Source organism: Ahaetulla prasina, chromosome 11 (genome assembly GCF_028640845.1).
Source record: "Ahaetulla prasina isolate Xishuangbanna chromosome 11, ASM2864084v1, whole genome shotgun sequence".
In the NCBI taxonomy this organism is placed as follows: domain Eukaryota; kingdom Metazoa; phylum Chordata; class Lepidosauria; order Squamata; family Colubridae; genus Ahaetulla; species Ahaetulla prasina.
Genome location: NC_080549.1, coordinates 16,488,421 through 16,504,433, shown reverse-complemented (window position 1 = coordinate 16,504,433; position 16,013 = coordinate 16,488,421).

Genomic DNA, 16,013 nt, shown 5'->3' with positions numbered 1-16,013 from the left:
TTGAATGGGTGGGTGTATGTTGGGAGGTGTTTCCCTTTCGTTGGGCTGCTAAAATCAGCCGGGAGGAGGTGGGGGGGAGTCTTTCCTGGCTAAACCTCCCCCTTTCCTCCATAGGGGAGAAAAGTGGGGGGGGAACCCTTGAGCGCTCCCGAATTGCATCCGCGGCTTAGTTCTTCTGTTGCATTTGCAGGGGCTGGATTCGTGCGGGACTTAAAAGGGGGGGGGGCGGGTTAGAAGACATTCAAGAGAGTTTGGTTATGCAAGTTTACCTGCGCGCGAGACGCCCTCCGGGTCCCATCTCTCGTTTGCAATTCAAGGCGAATTGCTGCAGCGTTAAAAACTGGGTCCCAAAGGTGCCTTTTTATACTCGTTGCGAAACTCACATTTTGTTTTACTACAGGTTCTGTGGGCGTGGCTAGGTGGGCGTGGTGTGGCTTGGTGGGCGTGGCACGGGAAGGATACTGCAAAATCTCCATTCCCTCCCCACTCCTGGGGGAAGGATACTGTAAAACCTCCATTCCCTCCCCACTCCTGGGAGAAGGCGATTGCAAAATCTCCATTCCACCCCAATCTGGGGCCAGCCAGAGGTGGTGTTTGCCGGTTCTCCGAACTGCTCAAGATTGATTTATTTATTTAATTTATATACCGCCCTTCTCCCGAAGGACTCATTTCTGCTACTAGTTCTCCAGAACCTGCTGGATTTCATCCCTGCTTCTTTTCTTTTTTTTTTTGCATTTATATCCCACCCTTCTCCGAAGATTCAGGGCGGCTTACACTATGTCAAGCAATAGTCTTCATCCATTTGTATACTATATACAAAGTCAACTTATTGCCCCCCAACAATCTGGGTCCTCGTTTTTTTTTGTTTTTTTTTGTTTACATTTATACCCCGCCCTTCTCCCGAAGGACTCATTTCTGCTACTAGTTCTCCAGAACCTGCTGGATTTCATCCCTGCTTCTTTTCTTTTTTTTTTTGCATTTATATCCCGCCCTTCTCCGAAGACTCAGGGCGGCTTACACTATGTCAAGCAATAGTCTTCATCCATTTGTATACTATATACAAAGTCAACTTATTGCCCCCCAACAATCTGGGTCCTCATTTTACCTACCTTATAAAGGATGGAAGGCTGAGTCAACCTTGGGCCTGGTGGGACTTGAACCTGCAATATTGCAAGCAGCTGCTGTTAATAATAGGCTGCATTAGCCTGTTGCGCCACCAGAGGCTCTTGCAGACGTTCTTCCATTCTCCGCCATCCAGCCAGAGCTGAAGAAGCTTCTTGGAGGACAAGGGAAAGGTCTTCAAAGAAAAACAAAGAAAGTTGCCTCTTGAAAAAGGTCTAATAATCAGAATAACAATTTTGGAGCTTCAAGTCAACCTTGATTCCTGAGTGACTGTCTGGACAATATTGCTACATGTCATATTTTATTTCATAGCTTGCCTCATGATTTGGATGCCCTTCATTTGTCCTCACAATAAGATCTAGAGGATCAGCTCCATTGTAATTGGTCAATTAATACATTCAAATAAATATCAACTGCGTGATGGTGTTAAAAGTGGTGATTACTTTCTTAATCAGCATTGTACCGCATTTAAGCACTCTTATCTCAACTTTTATAGAAGGATTTTGCCTTGAGATGAAATCAAATCTACGTATATTTACATGAATCTAAAATACAGCAGAGTTTGGACTGGAATAACAGTTGGAAAGTCCTTAAAAATCTTCTAGTCTAATGTACTCAAGCAGGAAACCCTATACCATTTCAGACAAATGGTTGTCCAATCTCTTCTTAAAAACTTCCAATGTTGCAGCATTCACAATTTCTGGAGGCAAGTTGTTCCACTGATTAATTGTTCTCACTGTCAGGAAATTTCTCCTTAGTTCTAGGTTGATTCTCCTTGAATGGCTTCTATCCATTACTTCTTGTCCTACCTTCAGGAGCTCTGCAGAATAATAGAGTTAAGTAATGGAATTAGGTGGGAATGAAGTAGGCCAACATATTAAAATATTTTTAATATATTCTTCAGATTTATATCAGATACCCATTACTTATACTGTTAAAATGTATGAGGAATTTTCCCCAATAAATTACACAGTAATTACAAATGTTTGAGATGGAACATATTTTTTAATACAATTTAATTATTGCTAAGAAAATTGTTTTGTGTTTATGCACATATTTTTGTGTGAAATGAATTGGAATTGTGCCTATGGCGTAAATATGTCTTCTGGTTATATTATTATTATTATTATTATTATTATTATTATTATTATTATTATTATTATTATTATTATTATTATTTTGAAGTATCCATTTCTACCCATAAAAGCATTTAATGTGCCTTAGAATTCATAAAACCTACCTAAATGAGTTAAATTAAAAAGCAGTAATATCTAAAATGTACTCATTTACTCAGGAAATTCAATGTGCAAACTGTCAAGTTGGCCAAAAATCAAGGGGGGGGAAAAGGAAAATGCAGGATGTATTGTTCCCTGAATGTGCACTCGGAAGTAAATCTTGGGAATCTTAAGAGCATCCATTTTTTGAAAACAAATAGCACAGAACTGAGAAAGCATTTCCTTTGGTTTATCATTACTGCAATTCTGACCCATAAGACAAGTTCATCTGGAAAAAAAAGTTATTTTAAAACGTGTAATAGTTTTTGGTGAAAAGAGAAGGTGAAAAGTAATCAGCTCCATAACCAAAAGGAATTACTTCATTCAATGCATGAAGCTAAATCCCGGTATATTTTCCATGCGTCTCCAATTCTCACAAATTTGAAGCTGACTGAAGAAAGTGAGATTTGTATATTGCTGATAACATTTTCTCCACCATGTGTATTGCAATGTGTAATATTTTAAGATCATTCAGGAAGGTTTTAATTATTATTTTGGCTTTGTCAGTAAAATTTTCCATAGCTTTAAAAGTATGGAAGTTCTTTGCCTGACAAAATTAGGTCATTTAAAATTATAATCTAGTGCAAGAATGCAATCTTTAGGAAATGGGGTCAACTTTTTCTCCAGCAGGATCAAAAGTAGGAGGGCAGCTGTTCCTTTCTTCAGGATTCACTAAAACAAAAGAGAATTCAACTATGCACACTCCCTCATTGGGAATATAATATGCAAATATAATATCCAGAGAGAACTTCTTAAGCACGAAAATAGTTAAAACCTGGGTTGCAATTGCTTACCTTCGAACCCCTGGATAGCCATAGTTATGCATTGCAGATTACACCACTGTAAAATGGAACCGTCATAACCATTTGAAATACGCTACCTGGAGGTTAATAATAAAACATCTCTGAGAAATGGGACACATTTTAATCAAAGGACTGACATAACCAGTAGAGAAGTTTGAAAATTAAGAAGACCTTCCAGTAACATGGCAAGAATATTTTTCCCTAGTCTGGTGCGTTTTGAAATTCCTGGAATTATAACTCCAAATATGGGAGATGGGAGCGTATTAAATTATTTTGCAGGACATAAAAGAGGACAAGTTGCCAAAAACAATCACAGATTGGTTGATTTATTTTACACGGCATCCAACTTCCAGAAACTGGCTTCTTTACCAATGAATAAAAATGTTCAGAAACGAGAACAACAAAGAAAGGACAAAGATGTCACAAGGAAGTGGAGGCAGAAGTAAACCGAAGCAACCTGATCTTGAGTGAGCTTCAAGATGAGTTGGAAAACAACGAAGTGTCAAAACGTTTTGTAGAGCACACCTGTTTAAGGAGAGATTTGTCTAAACAGCCATCATCCTAGGATAGGAAGTAGGATGATAGGAGAAGAATAGAAATAAGTGAAAAGACTGGTGGACCAGACAGCGATTCAGGATGACGGAATCCAAAGGAGAAACTTGGAGAAGAAGTGGTAAAGGATAACAAAATAACAGTTGGAAAGGACCCTGGAGGTCTTCTAGTCCAACCCCCTGCTCAAGCAGGAAATCCTATAGCATTCCAGACAAATGGCTTTCCAATCTCTTCTTAAAAGATGTCAGACAGGGCTTCCTTCTGACCAAGAAAACAATCTGAAAAACAATGAATGGAGTCGCATCGCAAATTGCATAAATCCATCATGTTCCACTCTTTTAAAAGAGAACATTTACAGTTCAGAGGGTTAACAGGCATTATTTAAACAGATACTGATTATGGTGATAGAGTCCATTAAACAAAGTATACTAGGTTGAATAACAGATCGCTCAGACCTGTAAATTATCAGCTTTGGAGAGTAATTGAAAAGGGTAGTTTTTAATCAGCATATTTAGAGATTTATGTTTGTGTGTAGAAGTGACTTGATGCTTTTACTGTCAAAACTATCATTATTTTTAAGTACATAATTGCATATTTTTTGTTAGCAATAATCTTACTGTTTTAATAATTTTTGAGCAGCTGTCAATAGCCCAGAATTCATATTTAACCACTGGGACATGTTGGCAATGAATTCCTAAGGTATAAAGAGTCCAGAAGGCAAGGTGCTTGTGTTGTGATTAGGAACAATCATCTCAATATAGTATTGTTATTGTTTGTTTACAGTATTGTGAGTAACTTCAATGCTAGCTGTATCACTGTTGAATGTGAGTTGATCAGTTTTCTCACTATTTTGAAATTATTAACCTATAATGACAATATCTTTAGGAGAGTGGTAAAATCCAAATTTTTGTACTACCGGTTCTGTGTGCGTGGCTTGGTGGGCGTGACTTGGCTTGGTGGGCGTGGCAGGGAAGGCTACTGCAAAATCTCCATTCCCACCCCACTCTAGGGGAAGGATATTACAAAATCTCCATTCCTTCCTCACTCTAAGACAGTGATGCCATCGTGTGCCAGGAGCGGGGGGGAGTGTGGATTGTCGCGTGTATGCATGACCACACCCATAATTCTATGTGGGACCAGAAGTTGGCAATTGGGCCGTTTTTGGCCTCCAGAGGGGTGGGGAAGGCCATTTTTGCTCTCCCCAGACTCCTAGAATGGCTCTGGAGCCTGGAGAAAGAGAAAATCTGGCCTCCCCTCCCCCCGAGGCCCTCCAGAGGCAGAAAAACAGCCTGTTTCCCTACTTCTGGTGGGCTCAGAAAGCCCAAAAATCAGCTGGCCAGCACACACATGCACATCAGAGCTGAGCTCGCGTGCCCCTGATACGGATACATGTGCCACCTGTGACACCCGTGCCATAGGTTCACCATCACAGCTCTAGGAGAAGGATACTGCAAAATCCCCATTCCCTCCTCACACCTGGGGGAAGGATATTGCAAAATCTCCATTCCTACCCCACTCTGGGGCCAGCCAGAGGTCATATTTGCCAGTTCACCAACCTACCCAAAATTTCCACTGCCAGTTCTCCGAACTACTCAAAATTTCCGCTACCGGTTCTCAAGAACCTGTCAGAACCCTGCTGGATTTCACCCCTGCTTTAGAACTGAATAGTATAACACTTCACCAACAGTACAATTTGGAAGATCTTATTTCCTAAATAGTTTTTCAAGTGGAAACAAATGAGAGCTGTATAAAATAGCATGCCATCTACTAATAAAGCAGGCATTATTTAAAGTATTTAAAACAATATAACTTTTATATGTTCCCACTGTAGCATTTGATGTTCCTGTTTACTTTTCTTTCTTTTTTTTAAACGTTCTGTGTTAAATACTTTTAAAATATATATTCACATTTTTTGCAAAGATGCGAAGGAAGGCAGAGCTCAATATTTGCATACGTCTTTTTTGATTCAGCGGATCTCTTAACATACCAAATTTTCAGCGAAACCTTTTTTTTTTTAAAAAAAAATGCAAATCCGCTATTATATAAAATCAATTTTGCATAGCCCAATTACTGAGAGAACCTTTGATGAAGATTATGCAGTAAATAATGTGGGAGGGAGAAGGTTTTGTTTTGTTTAACAATTTAACATGTTGAGAACATTTCTAAATGCTTCCTCACGAAGGAATAAAGAATTCGTTGATTTCCTTCAGTGTCGATCATTATGGTTGCAATGCTTGATTGTGTTGTTTTGATTCAATAGGAGTTTAGATTTTGGAGTACCTGAACAGGTACCTGAACTGAACAGAACTGAAGAAGCTTCTTGGATGAGAAGCAAAATGTCTTCAAGGAAAAAAACAAAGTCCAATTGCCTTTTGAAAAAGCACCTTTTGGACAACCATGACCTGGATGACTTGGGAATCTACTTAGACATCAAAAGTCTTCCTATATGCTTCTCTTGGTGAATGATTTTCGGTTTTATTAAAATGTATTCGGAGAAGGTCTAGCCAACAGGAAGAAAAAAAAATCAATGCACATGTTAAATTTATTAAACATATTGTTAGGTGAAGACAGTCTACAGATGATTTCTTGAGAATATTTAGGCAGGTAATTGATAATTGCTTAGCTAGAGGAAAATACTCTCATCTTTTAAACCAGGAGTCTTTTTTTTTATTATTATTAAAAAGTTTTACAAAAAATTTTACCTATACATCCCCTCCTCTTCCCACCAACCCACACCCTTCACCCTCTCCCTCCCCCTTTCACCCAATCCCCCCCCCCCCGACTTCCCAGAGCAATATACAGGGTATCATATCTAACAATCATAAGCTAGAATACGCAAACTACCCATCCATCCCCTAGAATCTTAACACCCCTTCTCCATAGTAAAAAAAAAAAGGGGGGGGAGTATACAGTACGTTCTATTCATTCATAGGCTATTTGATCATTCTTAATCCAATATTTGTTTTAAAGATAGTCGATCCACCTTCTCCTTTCCAATTCTTGTAAATAGTCTTTCTTGTACACTGAAGTTTGTGCCATCTCCAGTAAGTTCACTGCTTTTAGCGTCCAGTCTTCAATGATAATCAAATGTTCCATCTTCCAATATTGCGCTGCCAGTAATCTAGCTACTAATACTTAATTTAAAATCAGTTTACACCCTTAAACGTTATCTTCTTCAAAATATTTTGTATAATCCACCAAATTTATATATCCACCATATCTAATAATAAATAGTGTCAGCCCATCCAGATCTCCAACATTTAAATTATGAATTCGAATACGTACACGCCAGTGTTTAGAATCTAGATACCTTTTCTAAGGCATTTTACAAAGTTTTCCTCTTAAATTTTTAACTTATATAAATTTAACATTTAACCCAATTTCCCCTTTTGCCATACAATCCTTAACTAATTCCATTTCTTATTCTATTTTTATCAACACCCTTATATAACCCAGAATAACAATTTTTAACAAATCCACCATATATAATCAAATAACATTGCATTTAAATTCCAAATACCATCTACAAAACATTTAAAACTTAACTAGTTCCAGTCCTTATTCTATTTTTATCAACACCTTATGTTCCCAAATTCAATGTTTATTTTCTAATAGACCCATCACTTATAATCAAATAACATTATTACAAATTCTTCTTCAAGATTTAAACACATACACAGTACTTTTTAGATATATTCAACAATTTTGGTTACAATTTACCCTTTCCCATAAAGAGAAACTCTTTTCGCTTGATGTTGCTGCTTCTTTACTCTTTGTTCTTTTCTTTTAATGTCTATTCAAATCAGTCTTTGCTCATTTAAATCCCCTACTTTTTCCAGTGTTTCTTCTTCAGCAATTGCCACCCCAACTTTAAATTGTGTGTGCTTTGCTTCCTTCTCCCGCTTTTTTCCAATCTCTACTTCGCTTCCCATCTTAGCTTCTAGCAATGGTGGACTTCCAGCCTTTAATACATTAGTATAAAAATCTCTTGCTTTAAAAACTGTGTTAAGATGATATTTTCTTCCTTTATTAGTCCAGCTGGAATATCCCATCTAAACTGCATCTGACGATTTCTAAGTTCATCCACCAAGAAAGTAAACTCCTTTCTAGATCTTAACATTTTAGGAGGAATTTCTTTGAACGCTAATATCTCTTGTCCTGATATTTGAATTTTATTTTTATAGAATACTTGTAAAATTTCATTCCGAATCCTCCTAGTTGTAAAATAGATAACAACATCTCTTGGTAACTGTCTCTGTCTGGCAACCCAGGAGTTAACACGATAAATTTTTTCGATTTGTGTTACAACTTCTGCTGGTTGTTCTCCAAATATATGTGCAAAAGCATCTGCAAAAATATCTTTTAGGTTCTCACACTTATTTTCTTTGAGACCTCTCACTCTCAGGGCAAACTCCATCGATCTATATTGCAACAAAACCAACTCATCTACCCTGTTTATTTTGGTCTGGACCTCCTCTATTTTATTTTCCAAATTCACATTAGCTTGATTAATTTCTTCTACTCTTCCATCCAACTGAACCGTATATTCAAACAATCTTTGAAATACTGCCACCACATCTTGCCTTATATCCTTATTCCTAGTTTCGATAATATCTTTTATTTGAGATATTTCCTCTTCAAGCTCCATAAATTTTTGATCTATAACAGAGGTTTGAAAGTCTAGAGCTGCTTCTAAAAGACCTTTTAAAAATTCCTTCAAATCTTCTTATAGCTTTTGCATTTGAACTGGTAAAATCCCAACATCCTTAATAACACCAAGCTTTGTTTGCTTAGAAGCCATTTTCACTTTAATACCGTCTCTATAAATTCAATAAATCTTCAAATCTTTTCATAAACTCTGTATTTGGGTTAGGTAAATCAATTCTATAGTCCTTCCACTTTTCAGTTTAAAATCTCTTCATGTAAATGTAAAATCCGGCAAGTTTAAAGAGGACTGAGAGCGCAACAATGTTAACAAAGACTTCCTTAAGTTTCACTTTCACACCCTTTTAAGTACAGGCGCCATTTCCTTTGTTCTTCTTAAATGCAGTCTGAGAACAGAGTTAAGGTCTGGTACTTGCCATTGCCAGTGCTCCTATCATTTGTCTGTCTGCTTTAATCAAATTAAATCTTCATCTTGAAGCAGAGGTGGTCATGGTGTTTTGTTCTGCTTAAAAACAGAAGTGTCCCGAATCCGGAGCTCTGTTGGGCTTTCCAGGGAGGTCTCACTCTTCTAGCCCCAGAGTTATTCCTGGGGCTTTTTGGGGAGCTCTACCTCCGCCCAAATGCTCACCTTTCCCTCTTCTCCCGAGGGAAAGGTTTCTGAGCCGCCAGACAGCTGATTTTCGCTGTCTGAACGGCTCTACGCGATCGCGGGGCTGGCAGTCTAAAAAGACTGTCTTCAACACCTACGGTGCCACCGGAAGTCTAAACCAGAGTCTTAAAAGGTAAAAGTAAAGATTCCCCTCGCACGTATGTGCTAGTTGTTCCTGACTCTAGGGGGCGGTGCTCATCTCCATTGCAAAGCCGAAGAGACAAGCGCTGTCCGAAGACGTCTCCATGGTCATGTGGCCGGCATGACTCAACACCAAAGGCACACGGAATGCTGTTCCCTTCCCACCAAAGGTGGCCCCTATTTTTCTATTTGCATTTTTTACCTGCTTTCTAACTGTTAACGCGGCACTAGGGATTCGAACCACTGAACTGCTGACCTTTCGATTGACAAGCTCAGGGTTCTTAGCCACTGAGCCACTGCATCCCTGTTAGGAGTATTAGGGCTGCTTAATAAAACAGAGAAAAAGAGTTTGCCAGAAGACAATTGCTCATTATCAGAATCTGCTCTTCCCATTGTTAGAAGCTCATTGCAATACAATATTGGTGCTCGCAAAGTCAGTTCTCTGAAGTGCCATTAATATCTTTGCAATAGCCATAAAAGAGGAGCTTTTGACAATGTGTTATCGCATTGTTTTCCTCAGGTAATATAACCATGTCATCTTTTCCTCTTTTTTTTTTAATTTGTTCAACAGACTTCATTCACGCTGAGACATTTTTTATCTTTTTTATGTAAAGGAGCTATTTTGCTGCAATTTTCCAGGTTCGTGCCCGATATGTGGCCACAGATTTTAGTTAGTACGTTGTTCAGTGTCTCTTTTTCCTTTAGGTATATTTTGGATTGCCTTAGAATGAGATGGCATCTTGGGGCAAGGGGAAGAATTTTGAAAATATGCCAGAAATGATATCACTGTAATTGCCTTTCTTGATCTCCGATTAGGATGCAATTATTAGACAGATTCCCCACCTCAATAATTTGGATAATCAGATTTTTTTTTTCTACACTGGACAGAATCTTCTGCTCCTTTTGCAAATGATTAGTGGTTGTTCTTGATCCTAACAGAAGAGAATGTGAATATGCGTGAATGTCATCTATCCTCCAGAAGACCATAAAACCTTAATCTTGCATGGACAGACTCAACCATAGTTTGAACTGGGAAACTGAGACCAAGCTAAATGCAAAAAGAGAATAGAGAATTCCTGGAAGCAGGAACACATTTGGATAAATCAGCCATCAATAAACACATAGATATAAATGGTATTTAAACACCTTTGAAAAGAGACAATTAAAAAAGCTAAGAAAGAAACCAAAATACCAGAACACATCCTCTCCAGCAGCTAACACCCAGATAAGCAGGGATTAAGACCAGACAAACAAGCAGAAAACAATACCCTAATCAAGATAACTACTAAGGAGAAAGCTGAACCTCCACCAATACTGGCAGGACAAGTTACTAGTGATAGAGTAGCAGAGGGAGTTATTATAGGCAATTCTGCCGTCTCATTAATTCACCACTTTCTTGAAGCCTGATAATACAGCCTCATTTTAAGGGGCCTCTGGAAGGATATCAGGATATCCTACCTTGGGGGAAATCATGTTCCCTAGGGTGGGTGCCACAACAGGAAAGATCTGCCTCCTGGGTCCTGCCAGATGTAACTCCTTCATAGATAGAATCTGCAGCATACAGTACTTTAATGGTATGTGGGAATGGCCTTGAGAGACTAGACTCTGCCAGGGGTGGGCTGCTGGGGGTTCACAGGGGTTCGGGAAAACCTCTAGCTAAGATTCTGTGTAGTTCGGAGAACCCCCAAATCCCACTCCTGAATGGCCCTGCCCTGCTCACACCGCCCCACCCCTCCCAGGAGTCCCCACGTGGCCCGTTTTGGATGGAGGTAAGTACAGGGCGTGCACAGACGCTCAGGAAGGGAGAAAAATGGGCCTACCAGAAGTTTGGGAAGGCTGGAAATGGGCTGGTTTCCGGCCTCCAGAGGGCCTCTGCAGCCTGGGGAGGCCATTTTTGCCCTCCCGGAGGTTCAAGGAAAGCCTCCGGAGCCCTGGGAGGGCAAAAACACCCCCCCCCACACACACACTGTAGTGCAGGAGGCTGACTAGGCCATGCCCAACCAGCAACCGGGCAGAGAACCCCTTGCTAAACCTTTTGAAGCCCACCCCTGGACTCTGCCAAGGGAAAGGTTACTAAGAGACAGGGTAGCCCTCAGCTGGATAGTGGGGTAGGACAAGAAGCTCAGAAAGGACCCTCCCTATTTTTCAGGTTGTGAAAGAGACAGGTATGGAGAACTGTTCTTTCAGACACCTATGGAGATTCTCAGTCATCCAGGTCATGGTTGTCCTAAAGTTGCTTTTTCAGAGCCAACTGGACTTTCTTGTTTTTCTCTAAAGACATTTCACTTCTCATCCAAGAAGCTTCTTCAGCTCTGACTGGATGGTGGGGAATGTATATTCCTTGCAGGCTGCTGGTTGTTTGCATTCTTTTAGTGAGTTGTTGAGGCCACTTGAAGGTTTGTATCCCCTGCGTAGTGCAAATGGGTGTGGAGCCTTCTTGGAACTTCTGAAAGGACTTTGTTGTAGAGTAAAGATAGATGATGTCATATCCCTCCCCCTCTGTTGAGAGAGGGCTGTTCAATTTTGACATAGATGGCCTCTTTGACCCCTGTTTTAAACCAGCAGTCCTCTCTGTCCAAAATGTGGGTTTTGCTGTCTTCAAGAGTGGCCTTTGCCTTTTAAATGCAGATGGACTGTTGAATCTTGTCCCGATGGGTTTGTTCTCCTATGTCAGGGATCGGCAACACTCAAAGAGCCACAAAGGTCATAACCAGAAGCCCCCCGTTCAATTTTGGAGTCGACCGGAAGTCCAGTTCCCCCACCATAGAGTCTCCTCCTAGTGCGGCATCTTTTTTCCTCTACCTGTCCTGACTGAAAGCCCTATCAATTGTGGAGCTGACCAGAAAACCTGCCCCTTGCCATAGAGTCTCTTCCTGGTGTGCTGTGCTTTTCCTCCCCATAACCGGAAGCTCCTCTCAAAATAGTGGCGGCAACCGGGAGCTGCAGCAGAGGGATGAGAGAGCCACATGCGGCTCCAGAGCCACGGGTTGCTGACCCCTATCCTATGTCCTTTCAGACTTGCTATATTTTTGTCGATGTGGTTTTACAATACTGTAGAATTAGCTTACCTGGTTGTGATTCCTATCTGGTTTACCCTGTGAGGTTGACATCAATCTTGCTGTCCTTGAGATTTATTTATTTTAATTATTTTCTTGAGTTTTGCTCTTGAATTTTCCTTTGCAAACTAAAGCAATAAACATCAACCTTATAAACACTGACCATTTTTAATCTTTGTGAACTTTTCAGATTCGACCTTTTTGAGGTTTCTCCTTTATTATTTCCAAGAAAATTTTATGTTTTTCAACATATATGGCCCCTACTAGGTATATACGTGTTATGCAAGAGCGAATGCATGCTGAATGAATGTGGAATGAACAAAAACGTCACCTTTAAGACGTGATGTGCGTTCATTGGGTTACAAAGAGGAAATAAATTAGAATTGAATTGCAAAACACATAATATGAATGAAGAGTGAAGAAAATTGGCAAGATCCTTAGAAGGTGAGAAATCGATGGATCGATTTGGCCATTGCAAGCACCAAGGCCACCTTTGAAGCTGATGTATAACTGCTGTCACATTTCAAGGAGGGGTGCTAGTATATGTGAAGCACTCATCATTTTCAAAACCAAGAGAAGGCAATATTGATAGTTCAGGGTTGAACTGTGGGGCCCTTAGTGCTCTCTGAGCTTGGTGCTTTTCTTTCAGATTCAGAACACAAATCTTAACCTGCCTCCAAGATGCCGATCATGGCATTGTACGCATGAAAGTCCTCAGCTGCAGCTATGTGTGGTGGCCCAAGATGGACCAAGGGATAGAGGAGTGGGTGGCCAAATGCCAGCACTGTCAGCACTTCAGGCCTGCCTCCTCCTCCCCGCAGCCCCTGTTCGGGAGTGGGAGACACCCAGGCACCATGGGCATGGGTCCATGTGGACTTTGCCAGCCCTTTCCTAGGCCAGACATTCCTGGTCTTGGTGGACGCTTACTCCAAATGGGTCGAACTTGCCCTTACATCATCCATCAACACAGAGGCCTTAACTAGGGTCCTGGAATGGCTGTTCTCAACCCACGGGTTGCTGGACATTGTAGTGACCGAGAACAGTCCTCAGTTCACATCGGCCCCCTTCCAGCTATTTCTGGCCAAGCTTGGCATACACCATGTTCCAACAGCCCCTTTCCACCCGGCCGCTAGTGGCCTGGCGGAATGGGCCGTCAGGTCAGCCAAACAGGCTTTAGGCCACCTGGGCCCCTCTAATTGACACCATAAAATCTGCCAGTACCTCCTGGCACAATATACATCTCCTTGCCTGATTACCAAACAGACCCCAGGTGAAATACTCATGGGACGCCGGCTCCGGACAACCCTAGATCGATTGCATCCCAGTTATGCCCCCGAATAACTTTCTGAGGCAAATCACCAAGCCAGGACATTTGCAGTCGGGGACCCAGTATATGCCCAGAACTATGGGACCAATACAAGGTGGCTGCCTGGGCACATAATTCAATTAACTGGGCCCTATTCTTACAGGGTCCAGCTCGGCGATGGACGAACATAGCGTTGACATATCAAGCAGCTCAAACAGACAGTTGCAGACGCGGCCTGCCCACAACCAGGGCAGGCACAACCACACACTGATAAAACACCGCTTCCAGGAGGCTCACCAGTCCGGCCTGGAACAAACCAGTCACCCCCAACCAAGTTGTTCTCATCACTGGACTTACTGGGTGAATTGGGTCTTCCAGTGCTGACGAAGCCTCCACCCAAGTTTGTTGTGCAGTAGCCTGTAGTTCCAGAGGACAATAATCCAGCTCCTCCTCCTTTGACTACCGCCCCTGAACTAAGAAGATCTGGGCGGAGTCGACGTTGACCGACTTATTTAGCAGACCAGGTGGAGAGGGGTGTTAAGTCCTTGCATTTACGACTCCGCCCGAGTATGTTGGCTGCAGGTCCGCCCTGATTGGCTAAGACGCGAGCAGCCAAATAGTGGGAAAACACAACTCTTCTATTGGTTCTTCCATCTGACAGCTCCTCTATTTAAGCAGCTGTCAGATGGCAACAGTTTCTATCAGTGTTGTAGCTGTGCGGAGTTGCCTTGTTCTGTTAGCTGTTATCGTCAGCCATAAACTTGATGTTGATTATACCAGCCTAGCCTCAGTCTCTACCTGCCTGGTTCTCCATTTAGAACAGTTTCATTACCAAATCTCACCAGTGCTGGCTCATTTGTCCTAGGACTGATGATGTTACCTAGTTTGGTAATGAAACATCTGCAAGAAAATCACCAAGTTCAGAGAGCACCAAGGACCCTTCAAATCCTTTGTACAGCTTTGAGAGCAACCTGGATATCATTCTGTGATGCAAACAGTGTGGTCCATGTGTATAAAAGACATTTAATAAAAAAAAAAATACCAGAAACTTTCTGAATTGTAAGTATGTAAACACACAGGTATTCTATGTTAAAAAATACAACGTTTGGGAAAAAGCTGACCAGAAAAAGCAAAGTGAACAGGGTAAAGGATCAGAAAACATCCTTCCCCTTTAAATATCTAATGCATGGCATCGGCCAAGCTTCCTAGTAACTGATGAATTTGCTTTCTTACTGCCTGCATTAGTATAATTGTCTGGGCTTTGGAATTAATGAAGACTAGTGAAGTGTATTGATTTAAAACTTTGCTGTCCCCTCTGCCTCTGGTTCGGCCATCAGCTCTGATTGCATCAACCTTTTTTTAATTTACATTTATATCCCGCCCTTCTCCGAAGACTCAGAACCTTGAACTTTGAAAAGAAAGATGCTCCCAAGAATGCTGGTAATGGCTATTATACTATTATAATTATTTATTTGTCACAACAGTATATACAATCATCAACATAAAAATAACTCATCATGAGAGAAAAAGTATATATAAGTAAAAGTATAAGTAAAAGTATGCATATCATATTATAATGAAGAGAACAATAGGATAGGAACGGTAGGCACTTTTGTGCTCTTATGCACGCCCCTTATAGTCCTCTTAGGAATGGGGTGAGGTCAATAGTAGACAGTTTTTGGTTGAAGATTTTCTCTTCTCTTCTATGAGTAGAGACTATAGAGTCAGGTGGTGAGTTCCAAGCGTTAACAACTCTGTTACAAAAGTCATATTTTCTGCAATCAAGTGTGAAGCGGTTGACATTAAGTTTGAATCTATTGTTTGCTCTTGTATTGTTGCGATTGAAGCTGAAGTAGTCTTTTACAGGAAGGATGATTCTGTGTGTTAAACACAGGTCATGTCTGAGTCGGCGGAGTTCTAAGTTTTCTAAACCTAGGATTTCAAGCCTGGTGGTATAAGGTATTTTGTTGGTTTCGGAGGAGCGAAGAACTCTTCTAGTAAAATATTTTTGGACGCGTTCGATAGTATTAATATCAGAGATGTGGTATTATCTGTAACACTAAAAGCCGCACTGTATAAAAGAATCAAAAAATGCAATTTGATCCTGCAACAATAACATTTACAGCAAGGTAAATTCACTCTTTTTAAACATGGCATTGCGCCTTGGCATTTGGGAAATGCATCTGCTTTTCCACTGCTTTAAATACCTATCTCTTTAACGGTGCAAACGTACCATATTTTAATCTGTATCTTGACATATTACCGATACTCCTCCGCCTACGACTGTAATAGAGCATGGTTATTATGTTCATAAGTCGCAATGGTTGTAAATTGGGTCAGTCACATGACTGACTCCATTTTATGGCTTGTTTTATGGCAGTTGTGAAGCAAACCAATGAACCAATGGTTCGCTATGGCAGGGGTCTCCAACCTTGGCAACTTTTA